This window comes from Quercus lobata, chromosome 1, assembly GCF_001633185.2.
Source record: "Quercus lobata isolate SW786 chromosome 1, ValleyOak3.0 Primary Assembly, whole genome shotgun sequence".
Lineage (NCBI taxonomy): Eukaryota > Viridiplantae > Streptophyta > Magnoliopsida > Fagales > Fagaceae > Quercus > Quercus lobata.
The window spans coordinates 1,571,870-1,588,780 of NC_044904.1; the positions used below are offsets into that span (position 1 = coordinate 1,571,870).

The 16,911-nt window shown below is 39.3% G+C and overlaps 1 pseudogene; it reads left to right on the forward strand.

Annotated features, from left to right (window-relative positions):
* Positions 1 to 8,244: 8,244 nt before the first annotated feature.
* Positions 8,245 to 16,764, forward strand: LOC115993189 (annotated as a pseudogene).
* The last annotated feature ends 147 nt before the right edge of the window (positions 16,765 to 16,911 follow it).

Here is a 16,911-nt window from a genome sequence, read left to right on the forward strand (position 1 = left end):
TATCATCGGGTTTTGGTGATGACAAAATTGATTTATCATGCTTGATTTCAAATTTGTGTTATTTGCCGATCAATTGTGATGATGCATGTATATTTTCTCCTTCTTGTGTTTGTTTCAAAGTTTCCACAAATGTATGTGCGGCTTTCCCTTGCTGGTTGATAGAGGTTGAACCGGGAAGTCGGATTGTGCTTTCCGGAATTTCGAGTAAGTTTTTTGCCTGCTCGATGATGGGGATTGAACTGAGAAGCAGACTTCTATCCTTAGAAATGTTTTAGTAAGGTTTCCACCTGCACGGTGATAGAATCGAACTGAGAAGCAGGCTTCTGTCCTTAGAAATATTTTAGTAAGGTTTTCGCCTGCTCGGTGATAGAATCAAACCGAGAAGCAGGCTTCTGTCCTTAGAAATGTTTTAGTAAGGTTTCCACTTGCTCAGTGATAGGAATTGAACCGAGAAGTAGGCTTCCGTCCTTAGAAATATTTTAGTAAGGTTTCCACCTGCTCGATGATAGGAATCGAACCGAGAATCAGGTTTCCGTCCTTAGAAATATTTTAGTAAGGTTTTCACCTGCTCGGTGATAGGAATCGAACTGAGAAGCAGGCTTCTGTTCTTAGAAATATTTATGAGCTGCTTGAATTTCCTTAGCTTCCCCCTTGTCCATCAACCAGACATAGTGAACAAAAAGATTTTGCCTGGCAAGAACGAACTAGTTGCATCACTATCATATGAGCCAGTACAATGTACATTTTTTTTTCATGCATGGACAATCAATGATAAAACCTCTTAAGATTATAAGCATTCCACGGTCGGGGTAATGGTACTTTGTTCATGTCTTCAAGATAATACGCCCCCACACCCGCAATAGCTGTAACTCTGTACGACCCTTCCCAAGTTTGGGCTAGCTTCTTGGCATTTGTATCTCATATGCTTCCTACTGCCTTTCTTAGTACTAGGTCTTCGGCACTGAATTCTCTCACCCTTATACCTTGGTTGTAGTGCTGGGCAAACTTTTGTTGATACTCTGCTAGCCTTATGGTTGCTGCTTCTCGGTGTTCTTCAAGTAAATCTAGGCGCTCCGTCAGCTGAACTTCGTTCCGTTTCGTATTAAATTCTGAAACTCGTGCGCTACATAAATTGACCTCGGCTGGTATCACGGCTTCAGCCCCGTAAGTGAGAGAGAATGGGGTTTCACCCGTGGATTTTTGAGGAGTTGTCCGGTATGCCCACAAAATAGTTGGTAGTTCTTCAGCCCAGTTGCCCTTTGCTCCTTCCAACCTTCGCTTCAAGCCGTTCAAGATCACCTTGTTCACGGCCTCAGCCTGGCCATTGCCCTGGGGATACGCCGGAGTAGAGTACCTGTTCCTGATGCCAAGATTGCTGCAAAATTCGCGGAAACCTCAACTGTCAAACTGTAGCCCGTTATTCGATATAAGGGAGTCCGAGACCGCGAACCTGGTGATTATGTTCTTCCATACGAGTTTCTTCACATCTACGTCCCGGATATTGGCCAAGTCCTCTGCCTCCGCCCATTTGGTGAAGTAATCAATGGCCACCAACACGAATCTTCGATTGCCCGTTGCTCGGGGAAATGGCCCGAGTATGTCCAGCCCCCATTGTGCGAAGGGCCAAGGACTGCTAATCGGTTTCAAATGCCCGGCAGGACGGTGTATCTGAGGGGTGTGCATCTGACATTGCTCACACTTTCGAACGTATTCCGCGACGTCCTTCTACATTTGGGACCACCAGAATCCCTGAGTCATTGCCTGCTGCATACCCCTTCATGCAACTCGGCCAGGAGTTGGCCTACTTTCTCCAGGTGTAAGCATGACAGATATGGCCCTCCGAATGACCTGCGATAGAGTTTCCGGTTTACAGACAACCAATATCGGGAAGCCACCTTGCGGACCTTGTTGGCCTCCTTTTCATCGTCCGGAATCCGGTCATCGGCCAAGAAATCTACGATGGGGTCCATCCAGCTTGGTCCAAGTGTTGCGACTGCTGTGACTTCGACTCTCGTAGTCCCCTCATTTCCTGCCACCTTAATGCTGGGCTCAGGGACAAATTCCACTCTGATAAGCCAGGGGAATATCCTTGGCAATTGACGATGCCAGAGTGGCGAGAGAGTCAGCATGTCTGTTCTGTGCTCGGGCCACTTGAATTACCTTAACCATACAAAAGCCGTCCATGACCTGCTTCACCAAGTCTAAGTATGCTTTCATCCGAGGATCTCGAACCTCGAAACTCCCCTGCACTTGGTTGACTATGAGTCTTGAATCCGAATAAATCTCTACATCCCAGGCCTCTAACCATGAAACTGCCCTCATTCCGGCAAGCAAAGCTTCATACTTTACCTCATTGTTAGAGGCATTAAATCCCAACCTGAACGAATGCTCTAAGAGAATTCCCTCCGGGGTGATTATGACTACCCCAGCTCTAGCCCCTTTTGCGCTGGAAGCCCCATCCACATATACCTTCCACGGGCGATATTCCAACTGACAGACCATTTCCCCTTTAGGAGAGAATTCTGCTACAAAATCCGCTAATACCTGCCCCTTTATTACACTTCTCGGCTTATACCTCACGTCGAATGCCCCGAGCCGTGTCCCCCATTTAGCTATTCGCCCCGTGAGATCGGATCTTTTCAATAATGACTGTAAAGGATGTTCGGTCAGTACATATACAGTATGAGCCTGGAAGTACTGAGGCAACTTTCTAGTAGCGTGCACTAAGGCCAACACCAATTTCTCCTAGGGCAAATACCTGGTCTCGGCGTCGACTAGAGTCTTGCTGATATAATACACAAGCTGTTGTACTCCTTGGTCCTTTAAAAGCACAGTACTTACAGCATGTTCGGACACCGAGAGGTACATGAACAATTCCTCTTTGGGCTCATGTGCACTTAACATCAGTGCTCGCACTAAGTACTCCTTAAAGTTTTGGAAAGTCTTTTCACATTCATCATCCCATCGAAACCCCTTCCACTTCTTCAATAGCTGATAAAAAGGACGGCAATGATCTGAAAATTTTGAGATGAACTGGTTAAGAGCGGCCAGCATCTCGGTCAATACCTATACTTCTTTCGGGTTGCTCGGCAACCGGAGATGCTTCACGGCTTCTATTTGGTCGGGATTGACCTCTATCCCCCTGTTGGTGATCAAGTACTCCAAAAATTTTCCAGCCCCCACTCTAAAGGCGCATTTTTCTGCGTTAAGACGCAATCTGTGCTTTCGCAACACCTCGAACACTCCTCGGAGATCCTCTACATGTCGAACCTCTTGCTTGCTTTTTACCACCATATCGTCGATATACACTTCGACCATATGCCCAATTTTATCCTGAAACATCCTCGTCATCGTCCGTTGGTATGTCGCCCCGGCATTCTTTAGCCCAAAAGGTATCACGGTGTAATGATAATTAGCATCGGGGGATATGAACGCCGTTTTCTCCTGGTCTTCACCGGCCAGGGCAATCTGATGGTACCCTTGGAAGGCATCCAGGAAGCTCATCCTCGGGTGCCCGTAAGTGGAGTCCACTAATTGATCAATCTTTGGCATGGGGAACGGGTCCTTTGGGCATGCCCGGTTCAGATCCATGAAATCCACACAAACCCTTCATTTGCCGTTCTTCTTCTAGACAACCACGGTATTCGCCAGCCATTTCGGGAAAAAGGTCTCCCTTATTGCTCTTGCCTCCTTCAGCTTCTCTACCTCCTATCTTACTGTCTCAACGTGGTCTTTGGTTGACCTTCTCGGCTTCTGCTTCTTCGGGGGATATGAGGGGTCTACATTAAGTTTGTGGATAATAAACCCGGGATCGACCTCGAGAACTTCATAAGGATCCTAAGTGAAAACATCTAAGTTTTGAACCAAAAATAGTAATACTTGGACCCTTTCCTCGCAACTCATGCTTGCTCCGACCTGAAAATATTTATTAGTGTCTGGCAGTATTTTTACCTTTACTAACTCCTCAGCGCAGCCAGCCCCCATCCTTTCTCGGGGGTCCTTTAATTGCTATAATGGGTCTTTCCGGGACACATCTCCCTGTTCAACATGCCTCTGTTCAGGCCGCCCAATCTCCTTGTCTCCGACCAATTGTCCGGTGATTCCTTCCTGACTGACCTGATTCCCCCGCTTCCAATTCACTACAGTAGTAAGGCATTGTCTGGCCGCTTGCTGGTCCCCTTTTATTACAATGACACCCCTCTCGGTCGGGAATTTAATCTCTACATGCAGCGTTGATGGGACGGCCTTCATTGAATGGATCCATGGTCTTCCTAGGATGGCAGTATACGGGTTAAATGAACTTACTACTGTGAACGTTACAGATACCTCTTTCCCTCCCATAATCACGGGGAGAGAGATTTACCCCTCTGGAATCACTACTTTGCCATTAAACCTAACCAAGGGTGAAGTGTGCTTTATAAGGCCCTCCTTCTTTAGATCGAGTTCCTTGAATAGATCGGGGTACATCACGTCGGCTTCACTTCCCTGGTCTATCATCACCCTTTTTACTAAGAAGCCGTTTATCTGGGCCATGACCACTAATGCGTCATCATGTGGCTGAATCGTCCCCTCTAAATTGTCATCGTCAAACGAGACGAGCTCCTGTGCAAACTTCATCCTCTTACCCGGCGACTATAGACTCGGGTTACCTTCTACCGGTACCACTGTCAACACTCCTTTCCTCCTTCCTATAATGAGCTTCTTTGGCGCAACATGGATTACTTCAATTACCCCCAAAGGGGGTGGGAGAGGGTTTCCCCTTTGCAGGGTATCTTGCCTTATGACTCTGTCCCCCGAGTCTAGCACGAAATCATTTAAGTGTCCGGCCTTGACTAGCTGTCAAAGGTGGTCCTTTAGTACCCGGCACTGTTCGGTGGTGTGACCCTTGTCTCGATGATAAGTGTAGTACAGACTCTGATTCCTTCTAGATGGGTCCCCTTCCATCTTGTTCGGCCATCGAAAATACGGCTCGTGTTTGATCCGATCAAGAATTTTGTGTACCGTTTCCTTAAATGTCATGTTCACTTCTCCCATTTGTGTGGCTGGTTCTTGAATGGCCAGACCCCCACGAGGCTTGAATGGGAAACCTGTCTGCCGGGGACGAGTTATCAACGGTGCTTTGCCTTTGCTTTGCAGTCGGTCATCTTCTAATCATTTGTATTCCTCCATGCGTCTCATAAGCTGCTGCATGCCTTCGGGCGGCTTCTTGGTTAACGACTCTCGTAGCCCGGAATCCTTGGGCAACCCCATCCTAAATGTGCTCGCCACCACCCTTTTGTTATCTCCGCCAATTTCATTGTATAGCTCCCAATACCGGCTGAAGTAACTACGAAGGGTCTCTCTTGGCCTCATTTTCATTGAGAGAAACGCGTTTACTGGCTGAGGTACTCGGCTGCACGTCACAAATCGGACTCCGAACTCTTGAATTAGCTCAGAGAAACTACGTATGGATCCTTTTCGTAACCCATTAAACCACCTCAATGCAGTCGGTTCCAAACTCGAGGGAAATACCTTGCACATAAGCGCATCATTATGAGTATGCAAAGATATCATCTAAATATAATGGCTGACGTGTTCTACCGGATCATTCTTCCCATCATAGCAGTTGAACGGTGGGCAAGCAAACCTGTCCGGCATTTCGGCTCGCTCGATTTCGTTCGAAAACGGGGACCGAGTTGCTTTTCGCAAAGCGCGACTCATGGTGTCCATGGCAGCATTCCGGGGATGCCTCTCTTCTGGGGAGAGTGAGTCCCTCACTTGATTATCCCGAGAATGTGAACAGTCCCGGCGTTGCCCGTTTCCCGGGAGGTAGATCGGTTCCTATTTAGTCGAGACCTTCTCGAGTGCGAACGGTCTCGGTACCGATGGGATTCCCGGGAATGTGAACGACTTTGCCGCAGTCGAGGTCCAGACTGATTGGATCCCTCTTCATATCTATTTCCCCCAATCTCGTCTTCCTGTTGCCGGTTATTTTTGTCTCCTCCCCTGCGTCTACCTTTCACCTCCAGCTCCAAACCCCTAACTAGTTTGCAGAGCCGTTCGAGCTCTTCATCCCGTTCCTCCCTCTGCCAACGTCCCATAGCACCAGAAACCGTCTGTTAGGTTTGGCACGACCCCTCTCCCGTGCCGGACATCACTTCTAGTTGGTCAGACCTCCTATCATCTCGTTGTTTCTGTCTGCGCTCTCGCCAACTTGACCCCCGAGAGGACCCTACGGATTCGGTTCCTGCATGGTCCTCCGAATGCCTTTCAGACATTGTCCCCGAGTTTGAGTCTCTCCAGAACTATAGCGTCGTAGGAAAGCCCCACGGTGGGCGCTAATTGTAGGCACCAAAGAAGGGCTTGCTGGGCCAAACCACTATTTGGGCTCACAATTTATTTATCTGGTGGGCCTAGGTATCCTACTTTGGGTTGTCCTAAGTTAAGGGACCCAATGGAGTCATTTTTCTCTCTTTCTCAATTTTATCTTCTCTCTATCTCCCTTACTCCTTTCTTTCCTCAGAATTACATCCCCTAACTATCCATTCATTTCTCCTATTTATAGCCTTTGTTAATAAGGTGATCATCATTATCTTCTCCCTTAGTGCAAAGAAGAGTCCAATGTCAATCGGCTTAAGTGGATTTTTAGGCACGAGTGGTTTTGGAAATGGTTCCCACTTCAGTTAATGTGTTCGGTAGCAGAGTTTCCTAAGGTTCTGCCGGGCACTTAAACGGCAATGTGTCAGGGCAATGTGACCGAGCATGTGCATAGTGCCCGGAAATGGTTTCCCGAGCATCCTGTGAGCAAGGCGTACGCAATTTGCCTTCTAAGTGTCCGGACAACACTCAATTCACATTGGTAGCTATTCGTGGGTTTGGGCTGAGGCTCTTGTTGATGTGAAGGTTGGATCTTTAGGTGCCGTACAGGTACTTTTATTATTTTGGATTCACATTCCTTTATCTTACGAATAATGTTTTTTTTTTTTTTTTGGATATGGAATTATATCTGTTAGTCTTACGAATAATTTGAAATATGTTGGTTGTAATTTTTCATCCCCTTAAACTATTGAAAAAAATCGTCTTTGTTCTTAAACTATTGAAAATATTTATTTTTCTGTCCTTAAAACTTTAAAAAATATCTTTTTTCTAACATGACTATAGGAAAAGGTTTTTTTTTTTTTTTTCTTCTATCTATGTTTTTGTTTTTAAATGACTAAAAATAACTTTTTATAAAGTTTAAGAATGGAAAAATAACTTTTTAAAGTTTAGGACGAAAAATAAACTTTTGGTAAAGTTTAGGGATCAATTTTACCCATAGTTTTAAATATCATAAAAACCGGTTCAACTTGGAATTGATCAGTTAAAACCAAAAACATGACCTAGTTTCAATTCTTTGACTATCTCGGTTTTTAAAACTATGATTTTAGATTTTACTCTTATGAAAATACATTCATTAGTCTTAAGAATAATTTGAAATACTCCGGTTGTAATTTTTCCTTATTTGTTTTCTTTGATTTTAACAAATGTGTACTCATGTTTCTAGATATAAGAATAACTTCTAAACATCATTAGCAACGATCTAAATATACATAAAGTATACCTAGATTAATGTAGGTGATTTTTGAAATTAAATGTGCAAAATTTACCTTTTCTGTTATTATACGTAGCATGATGTACTTGCTTTTTTATTTATTATTATAAGGCATGATGTACTTGCTTTAATCCATTAATTTCCGTGCAGCACATTACACTGCTTTAATTATTATTTACTTGGCCCCATGTGCCCATCCACCCCTCACCCCACTCAACAAACAAGCACAAGCCTCATGCCTGATGCCTCCAATCACAAGAGCCAGCTGCCAATCAAAAAATTTCACAATCACGATTCACAAATCACAATACACATTACACTAAAAGACAATTAATATCTCACTAACACCAATACCAACACCAACACCAATGGATAAGAATCATAAGATAAAGCCAAAACAAAATGCCAAATTCAAAAAGTCAAAAACAAACAAAATATTAATAAAGTTAAAGTTCGGCCACTATTGATAGATGGTTCAAAAGAGAGAGAGCTAGCCTTAAAGAATAAAAAGAGAGAGAGAGAGAGAGAGAGAGAGAGAGAGAGAGAGAGAGAGAGAGAGTTTCATTCATTATTTCATTTCATAATTTTCAATTCAGTGATTCAGATAGAGAGAGAGAGAGTGAGAGACTAAGAGAGAGTCAGAGAGAAAAAGAGAGAGAAGTTAGTTTAGTAAAATGAAATACCTTGAGGGAGGGAGCACCGGAGCAGCTGAGCAGGGAGGCCTGAAGGTTGAGGTCGTTGAGGCAATGACGAGGCGACGAGTGATCTCTGATGAAGGTAGTGGCAAGCAATGACGACGATCTGGATTGAACCGATCTTCGATGACGAGTAAGCTGCAAGCGACGTGACCAATCCGATCTCCATGAGTCTGTCTATTGGTAGTTGGCTTGAGCCTGAGGTAGTGAGGTGTTGCTCTGAGGGACTGAGGCATTGCTTGCTCTGTCTTTACTCTTTAGGTTTGCTTGCTTTAGGCCTTTAGTGATTTCTAATTTGATTTGCTTTGTATTGGGGGTTTTATTTTTTTTTATTTTTATTTTTTATAAATTTGAGGGTGTTTCTAATACAAAGCAAATATAAAAAATTTATATAAATTTTTTTTTCAAGTTTTTTTTTTAGGTCAAGGTGTTCCTGGGAACACCCTGAGCTGCACGTGGCGCTGCCATTGTCCTTCACACACTAACTAACTCAACTCATTTGACAATAGAAAAGAAAAGAAAGAAAAGAAAGTTGTTTATGCAATCATTACTGTTGGGAAATTGCCTCAAATTTTAATTGTGACTTGGAAAGTTAATTAGGTTTCCTAATTGAAGAATGAAAAAATAATTTGTGTTTCCTTATTGTAGAAGGAAAGACTATTCCTTGGTGTGGAAGGAAATATATTCCTTATTAAAGAGGTAATATATTCCTAATCCAAGAGGGGATAGATTCCTTGTTAAAGAGGTAATGTATTCTTAGTCCAAGAGGGAATAGCAAAAGAATCTTATAAATATTAAATAGACAACGCTACAAAGAATCTTATGGCTTTGGCCCAAGGGTCCTCCTTATGGGGAGAGGAAAAATAGAGCGTGAAACCAAGAGAGAAAAGAGATTTTCGCTTAGGAGGAACACAAGAGGAAGGAGAGAGCATAGGGTTGCTGCCTTCAAGAAGATAGCCAAGGAGGAGGGAGCAAAAGGTTGCCGCTTTCGAGAAGATAGACAAGGAGGAGAGAACAAAGTGTTGCTGCCTTTGAAAGAGATAATTAGTGTGTGTGAGAGAGAGAGTAAAGAAAAACAAGAGAGATTTTTTCTTTAGTCGTAAAACATACACAAGAATTATTGTAATTGATTTGATAATAGTGAAATTAATTCGGAGATTGTCTCGTGGTTTTTCCCTTCAAAGAAAAAGTGCTTTCCACGTTTTGTGTTCTTATGTATGATTGTTATTTTGGATTGCTAATATTGTTGATAATATTATTTGAGACCCAATAAGTGGTATCGGAGCTAAGGTTAGAGTAGAAGCAATGCAAGGCTTTAGGAATTGAAAAGTTTGATAGAATAGACTTTGGATATTGGAGAATGCAAATTGAAGATTATCTCTATCGGAAGAAGTTACATCTGCCTCTTTTAGGGAAGAAACTTGATACTATGAAGGATGAAGAATGGAACCTTCTTGATAGACAGGTATTGGGACTTACTCAATTAACTCTATTAAGATAAGTTGCGCACTATGTTGTGAAAGAAAAGATCAACAGTGGAATTAGAGCTTGGTTGATTTAGTGCATGACTCCTTGTGTGAATTAAGACGGAAGAGAAGAGATTGCTTTGATTAAGGTGGAGCTATTCCAGAAGGAAAAGAGAACTACTTGATTAAGGTGGAGCTATCCTAAAAGGAAAGAAGATAGTTGAGGACAATTGATGGAATATGAGTCAAGGTAGAGATTGTTGGGAAATTGCCTCAATTTCAATTGTGACTTAGAAAGTCAATTAGGTTTCCTAATTGAAGAAGGAAAAATTAATTTGTGTTTCCTTGTTGTAGAAGGAAAGACTATTCATTGATGTGGAAGGAAATCTATTTCTTATTAAAGAGGTAATGTATTCCTAATCCAAGAGGGTATAGATTCCTTGTTAAAGAGGTAATATATTCTTAGTTCAAGAGGGAATAGCAAAAGAGTCTTATAAATATTAAATAGACAATACTGCAAAGAATCTGATGACTTTGGCCCAAGGGTCCTCCTTATGAGAAGATGGAAAATAGAGTGTGAAATCAAGAGAGAGAAAAGAGATTTTCGCTTGGGAGGAACGCAAGAGGAAGGAGAGAGCAAAATGTTGCCGCCTTCAAGAAGATAACCAAGGAGGAGAGAGCAAAGAGTTGTCGCCTTCGAGAAGATAGACAAGGAGGAGAGAGCAAAGTGTAGTTACTTTTGAAAGAGATAATTAGTGTGTGTGTGTGTGAGAGCAAAGAAAAACAAGAGAGATTTTTTCATTAGCCGTGAAACATACACAAGAATTATTGTAATTGATTTGATAATAGTGAAATTGATTCAGAATTTGTCTCGTAATTTTTCCCTTCAAAGAAAAAAGATTTTCCACGTAAATTTTGTATTCTTGTGTGTGATTGTTGTTTTGAATTGCTAATATTGATGATAAGATTATTTGAGACCCAACAATTACAACTTGCATGAGAGCGTAGCTCTTTTTCAGCAGCTTCTTTAAGGTCCTTGTTGCGAGACTAGAGTACATCATATTGAGCTAAAAGCTGCTGCTTTATAGCAATTGCATCCACTTATCTTTAAGGAAGCTAATATCAATGGATAAATGTATATGCCTCAACACATTCCATGAGAAAAATCATTAATTGCAGAATACGACATCATGAGGTATGCATGTCCAGCAGACAACTAAAAGTGACAGATGCTCAAGATATAAAGACTATTTTCTGTCAAATTAAAGAATACATAATTTGTATCAGAGTATTAGTGGTATTTCATGGGGAAAATGGACTTTTGCCCTTAATTTTTTAAAAATCTAGCACAATATCCTTTTTTGAAACTATTTGGTAGAATATCCCTGTTTTTAAAACTTGATTTTAACAAAATCGAGTTAGGTATAAAGACGGAACTAGGATTTGAAGTCGAGAGGGGCAAATATAATTTTCTTGAGAGGGGCAAATATAATTTTTCATAAACTTCTTTTCTAAAATCTTAAATATATACCTATTATTTAATATTTTAAAAAAATTGGGGGGGCCCACAACCCCCCTCTTCTTGAACATAGTTCCATCCCACTATAAAACTCGATATCTTTCAAATCGAGTTATATGTAAATTTTTAAGTAAAATTCGATATTGCTAATGTCGATTTTGTTAAAATCGAGTTTTAAAAACATAAATATTCTGCTAAATAGTTTCAAAACAAAGATATTGTGCTAGATTTTTTAAAAATTAAGGGCAAAAGCCCATTTTCCCCAAATGTGCAGCCAAAACTTTAACTTTTTGCTTGGAAGGTGGTCCACAATATTTTACCAACGAATTTGCTCAATCAAAATAATTTCTTCATTCTCATGTGAACTATGTGGGGATAGTGCAGACTGCAGAATCAGGGACAAATATATATGAGTGCTCAGAAGCGCTAGAAGCTTGGAGACAAACCACTCTGTTTCCACAGGTATGATGTTATTCAGTCTTTTGCGAAACTATTAAGTTGGGAAAAAAATGGGCATGTGTTGGAGCTGGAGGTCGTGCTAAATATAGCATGTCTGTTATGGTACTATCAGAACCAAAGGCGGTGAAGCTCTGAACACAACGGTGAATTTGGTGCAGATAGCCTCTAATCTTGCTATGTAATGGAACTTATGGAGCTTACGGAAGAAAGTCTATTCAAGAGTGTAGATGGTATGGAGACCTCATGTAGGATGTATTATAAGGTAAATTTGGTTCTCGAGGAATTGCAGGACAGTGACTAAAAAAGAAAAAAAAAAAAAATTGCAGAAAAATAGATCATATGGTTTGGCGGTAGTTGGCCACATCCTTATTGATAGTAGAGGACAGTGGTATACCTATTACTTAGGATTATATACTATTAATAAAGAATACTATCCTTTTTTTCAACAATAAAAAAGCTGTCTCTATTGAGCAAACTTAGAATATTGTTATGTTCCTCCAACTATCAGAGCTTCCAAACATGTAGATTCTTTTATACAAATTTATTTTTAGTTTAATCACTCCTTTATTATATACTCCATGTGTACTTGGATACATTTGTCAATAATAACGATTGTCTTTTATAAAAAAAAAAAAAAAAATACACATTTTAATTCATAGTACCTTAAAGGAAAATAAATATTTAATTTCAATGGTTAATATTTTCAATGTTTATAAATGGAAAGGCATCTGAGGATAGTCTTTCAAAGATTTCCCATATTGTATCATCACCAGCATGCTCCTGAGAAAAGAGATATGAAAAGTCAGTAAGGTTCAGCCACAAGCACAAGGCAGGGAAAATATTTGTAAAGTATGATATGCAATATCCTTACTGAACACATTGATACAAATGCCATATCATAGTTCTGAAACTCCCTTTCTTTTATGAAGGCAATAAACAGTGTTATAAGCTTCTGACTATAATTAACATTATAAATTGCTTCAAATGGACAACAATTTGCTTTGGTTTTCTATTATATCTGGTTGCTTAACTTCAGTTCTAATGAATTTTCTACATTCCTTTGAATATTAGTGCCATAATTAACCATTTGTATGACTTACTCCTTAAAATGCAAACTGAAAAGGTTCATTTACCTTAATTAAATTTCTCTCGGTCTGAAAAAAAAAAATGCATTTAATTTGATAAGATAAAATTTAGCATTTCTAAGAACTTTCCCCTACAACACATGGGTTAGTGACTAGTGTGTATATATATATATATATTAATGAGACCAATTTGGCTACTCTTTCATTTGAGCCATATTTCCCAATTTGATTGAATTTTTTCCAAATGTAATGCCAATTATATCAATGGAACTGTGTGAATTTTAAAGCAAGCGCCTCTCTCTGATTAGTGCAGCAGGCAGTGCAGCATTTAAGAAATGATAATGAAAATTATAAGATTAATTAATTAAGAGAGTATTAATTTTAAAGCATGCCATGAAATACATGCGTCCAAAAGTCTCCAAATTATTCAACCTCTATGAGCAACTCGTGTCCTCATCTAATTTCAACATTGCAATCAGATTATATTTTAAATTTCAACGCATATTTGTTACCTTTTGATCATCTTATATATTCAATAAAGAAAGGAGTAGGTTTATACATTATATATAAAATTGGTACGGACTACCACTTTTTGCAAAGTTTTTGTGGTAGTTTAAGGGAACAAGTAACATATGGCCTGCAATATAATTGAAGAATTGAACCCCTCGCCTCCTCCACCCCAGCCAAATAAGATGTACTCTAACATTTTTCCAGGCCATTTAACAATTAATAATCAATTAATTAATCCGGCCAAATGATAAAAGTATTAAGCCACTAATTATTATTATTATTATTTTTTTTTTTGACTTATAAGCCACTAATTATTGCGCAATACTATTCCTAGATGATATATTCGTGCACATATTCATATACCAAAATGTCAGCAGAGGGATCGATAAGCCCAAAAATGGCCGAAGTGATATGCTGATGAAATATCCTGAGGCTGACTTTTTGTGTGTAAATATGTTGGGTGGGTCCAAATGCATGCGTATAGGTGAGCCACTTGTCAGTGGTTAAGAAAAGTAAACTCACAACATGGGCTCAAAAATAAACTGGATTAATTTGTTTATTATTCTCTCTAGCAGTGTCAGCTGGTCAAGGTTGGCATGCCATGCGATCCATGACTGCCTGCCTTTTCTGCCCTTTTTGCTCTTTCATAATTACCTTTGGTTCTACGCCCTCTTTGCCTCTTTTCTTGTATCTGCTTGTGATGTATATCCACAAAGTTCTATGGAGATATTGTGCCCGTTTGTTTTCACATTTTGAGCTCAAAAAGTGCTTTTTGAAAAAAATCATGCCTAAAATTGCGTTTGGTTAAGCCAAAACACAACTTTTTGATAAAAGTTGCGTTTTGGGCATAGGCCAAAAATGCGGACAGAACGTGAAAATTTTATGGACCTCTGAGGGTCCATAAATGAAAACGCGCACTGCACGTTTTGATGGTTACCGTTGTTAATGATGAAATTACAGAAATACCCATGAACAAACACTACAAATCATAACAATAAACAATCTTTCTCTCAAACATCTCTAAACTCAAGCATAATTAGATTACCAGAATACAAACTCAAAAACACAGTTTTAAAATTAATCAAATCATAACAATAAAAGCAAAAAAAAGAAAAAAGAAAAAAAAAAAAGACAAAGGACAGAAGCCAGCTGACCCATCTAGACTGGGTTGGGGACGAAGATGAGCAATAGCACGAAGATGAGAGCTCCTTGGAATGTTCTTGAATGAGGGAGAAAAGGAAAATTTTCTTATCACAGAGAGAGTTTTGGAATCAAGTAAAAAAAAAAAGAAAAAAAAAAAGAGAGACGAAGCTGGAGAAAGAAGGAGCTCCTGGAACGTTCTGATAAATGAGGGAGAATGAGGGAGAAAAGGAGAGTAAAAAGAGGGGTAGAGATAGTGGAGAACGTGTGGAGAAGAAAAAAAAGGAAAAAAAAGAAAAGAAAAAGAAATAAAACTAAAACGTATGGTTGAAAGTGAAATGGAAAAGGAAAAAATAATATAAAAAATAAAAAATCCTAATTGAGAAATGCTACTGTAATATTTTCACAATAAATTTTAAGTAACAGATTGTTATTCGTTAATATTGGTTAATAAAAAAATAATTTCAGTTGTGGGTTCAAATTAGAACTGGTAACAACTTTCCACATAAATTTTGTTGTGAAAATATAGCGAAAAATGTTATGAACGTAACACTTCTCATAATAAATGTTACACAGTAATTTGTTACTGGTTCTCATTTGAACCTATTAATGACATTATTATTTTTCTTATCTACCATTAACAACTTGTCATATAGACTTTATTGTGAAATTTTTGTAAAAATGTTGTGTCCATAATTTGCATTAAGAGAGATAATTAAAACAAAAAATTCACTTATATATATATATATCTTGTCCTTTTTGGTAATTTATAACTCAAACTTCCACTTTTATAAGTGCTAGCCAAACACTCAGCTTTTTAAAAATGCACTTTTTGAAAACTCCACTTTTTCATTATGCACTTTTACAAAAAGCTGAATCAAACTCACCCATTATCACGTTACTGCTTCTAAATCATCTCATAACATAATAAACAAAATTATTGTCAATTCCAATAATTTTTTAGGTGGTGGAGTTGAGGCTCAGACTAAGTCGCTCTCTTAAAACGATATACGTCATCTTTGAAAATTTCGATATAATTTATTTACACCATTTGTGGAATGAGAAATAGTACTGTCTACCCAAAAGCATGCTTAAGTTATTAATAAATGACAAATTATTTATTTAACTATTGTTTTAACACTTGTATATTGCCTAGGATTTTTAACTTTTTAAATGTGAGATAGGGTACAGACAAGATTTGAACTCAAACTACGTACTATGATACATAAATTAGTGCTAGTACTAAAAGTTTGAAGTAAAAAAATGTGAATTTAATTATTTAACCATTATTTTCACAGTTTCTCTAAATCGAAAATTTGGCCTACTTTTCCTCGATAATCTGATTAGAGCTGGGTTTAGTATAGCTTCGACACCTAAAGAAATCCCAAGAGGCCCCAACTTTCTGTTGCCAAGCATCTTTTTGCTGCCATTACTTTGTTTATTGAATTGGACCCCCTATTGTTCAAGTCTCGTCCATTGTATTTTTCTCGAGAGAGCTATGCTGGGAAGTATGTTCCGGCAATTGGGTACTATATCTTGAAAGCAAATGCTAACTTGCCAGTGTCACAGCAAGTAAACTTAGGTGGTGTTGCTATAGGAAACGGGCTGACTGACCCTGTTACACAGGTCGCCACTCATGCTATAAATGCTTACTATTCTGGTTTGATCAATGAGAGGCAGAAAAGTGTCTTGGAGAAAGCACAACGGGAAGCCATTAAACATACTAAAATGAGGAAGTGGAGATCGGCAACAAATACTAGAAGCAAAGTGTTGCGAATGTTGCAAGGAATGACAGGGTTGGCCACTTTGCATGATTTTAGTAAGAAAGCACCTTAAAAAACAGAAATGGTTTTTGCATTTTTAAGGGAAAAAGAGATGAGGAAGGCTTTGGGATTTAATACTTGAAAGATTTATGATTTGTGCCAGCTGCTTTGCATGATGATTTCATGAAGAGTGTGAAGTTCATGGTAGAATTTTTGGTGAAGAAGAGAAAGGTACTATTATATCAAGGCCATTTTGATTTGAGAGAAAGTGTGCTTTCAACTGAGGCTTGAGTTAAGACAATCAAGTGGAAAGGGTAAGCCAGTTTTTGTTGGCAAAGAGGTAAGTTTGGAGAGTGAATGGAGAGCTAGCTGGGTATGTGCAGAAATGGGGGAATTTGAGTCATGTTGTGGTTTTAGGAGCTGGGCATCTTGTGCTGACTACTGACCAAGCAGTGAGTTCCCAAGCAACAATGGAGGATTGGGTTTTAGAGAGGGTGTTGTTCGGCCATGAGGAAAAGGAGGTTGTGTCATTACATTTTTCTGCTCCTGTAAAGTAGGATTTGTAAACAAATTTCTTGGGTTTTACTGTGAATCTTGGACAGGAATTAATTGCTGGGTCACATAATTTGGTCATAAAAAAAAATGATTGGTAATGGTCAAGATAAGATGTCGACCATGAATTTGAATCATTGAATAAATTCCAC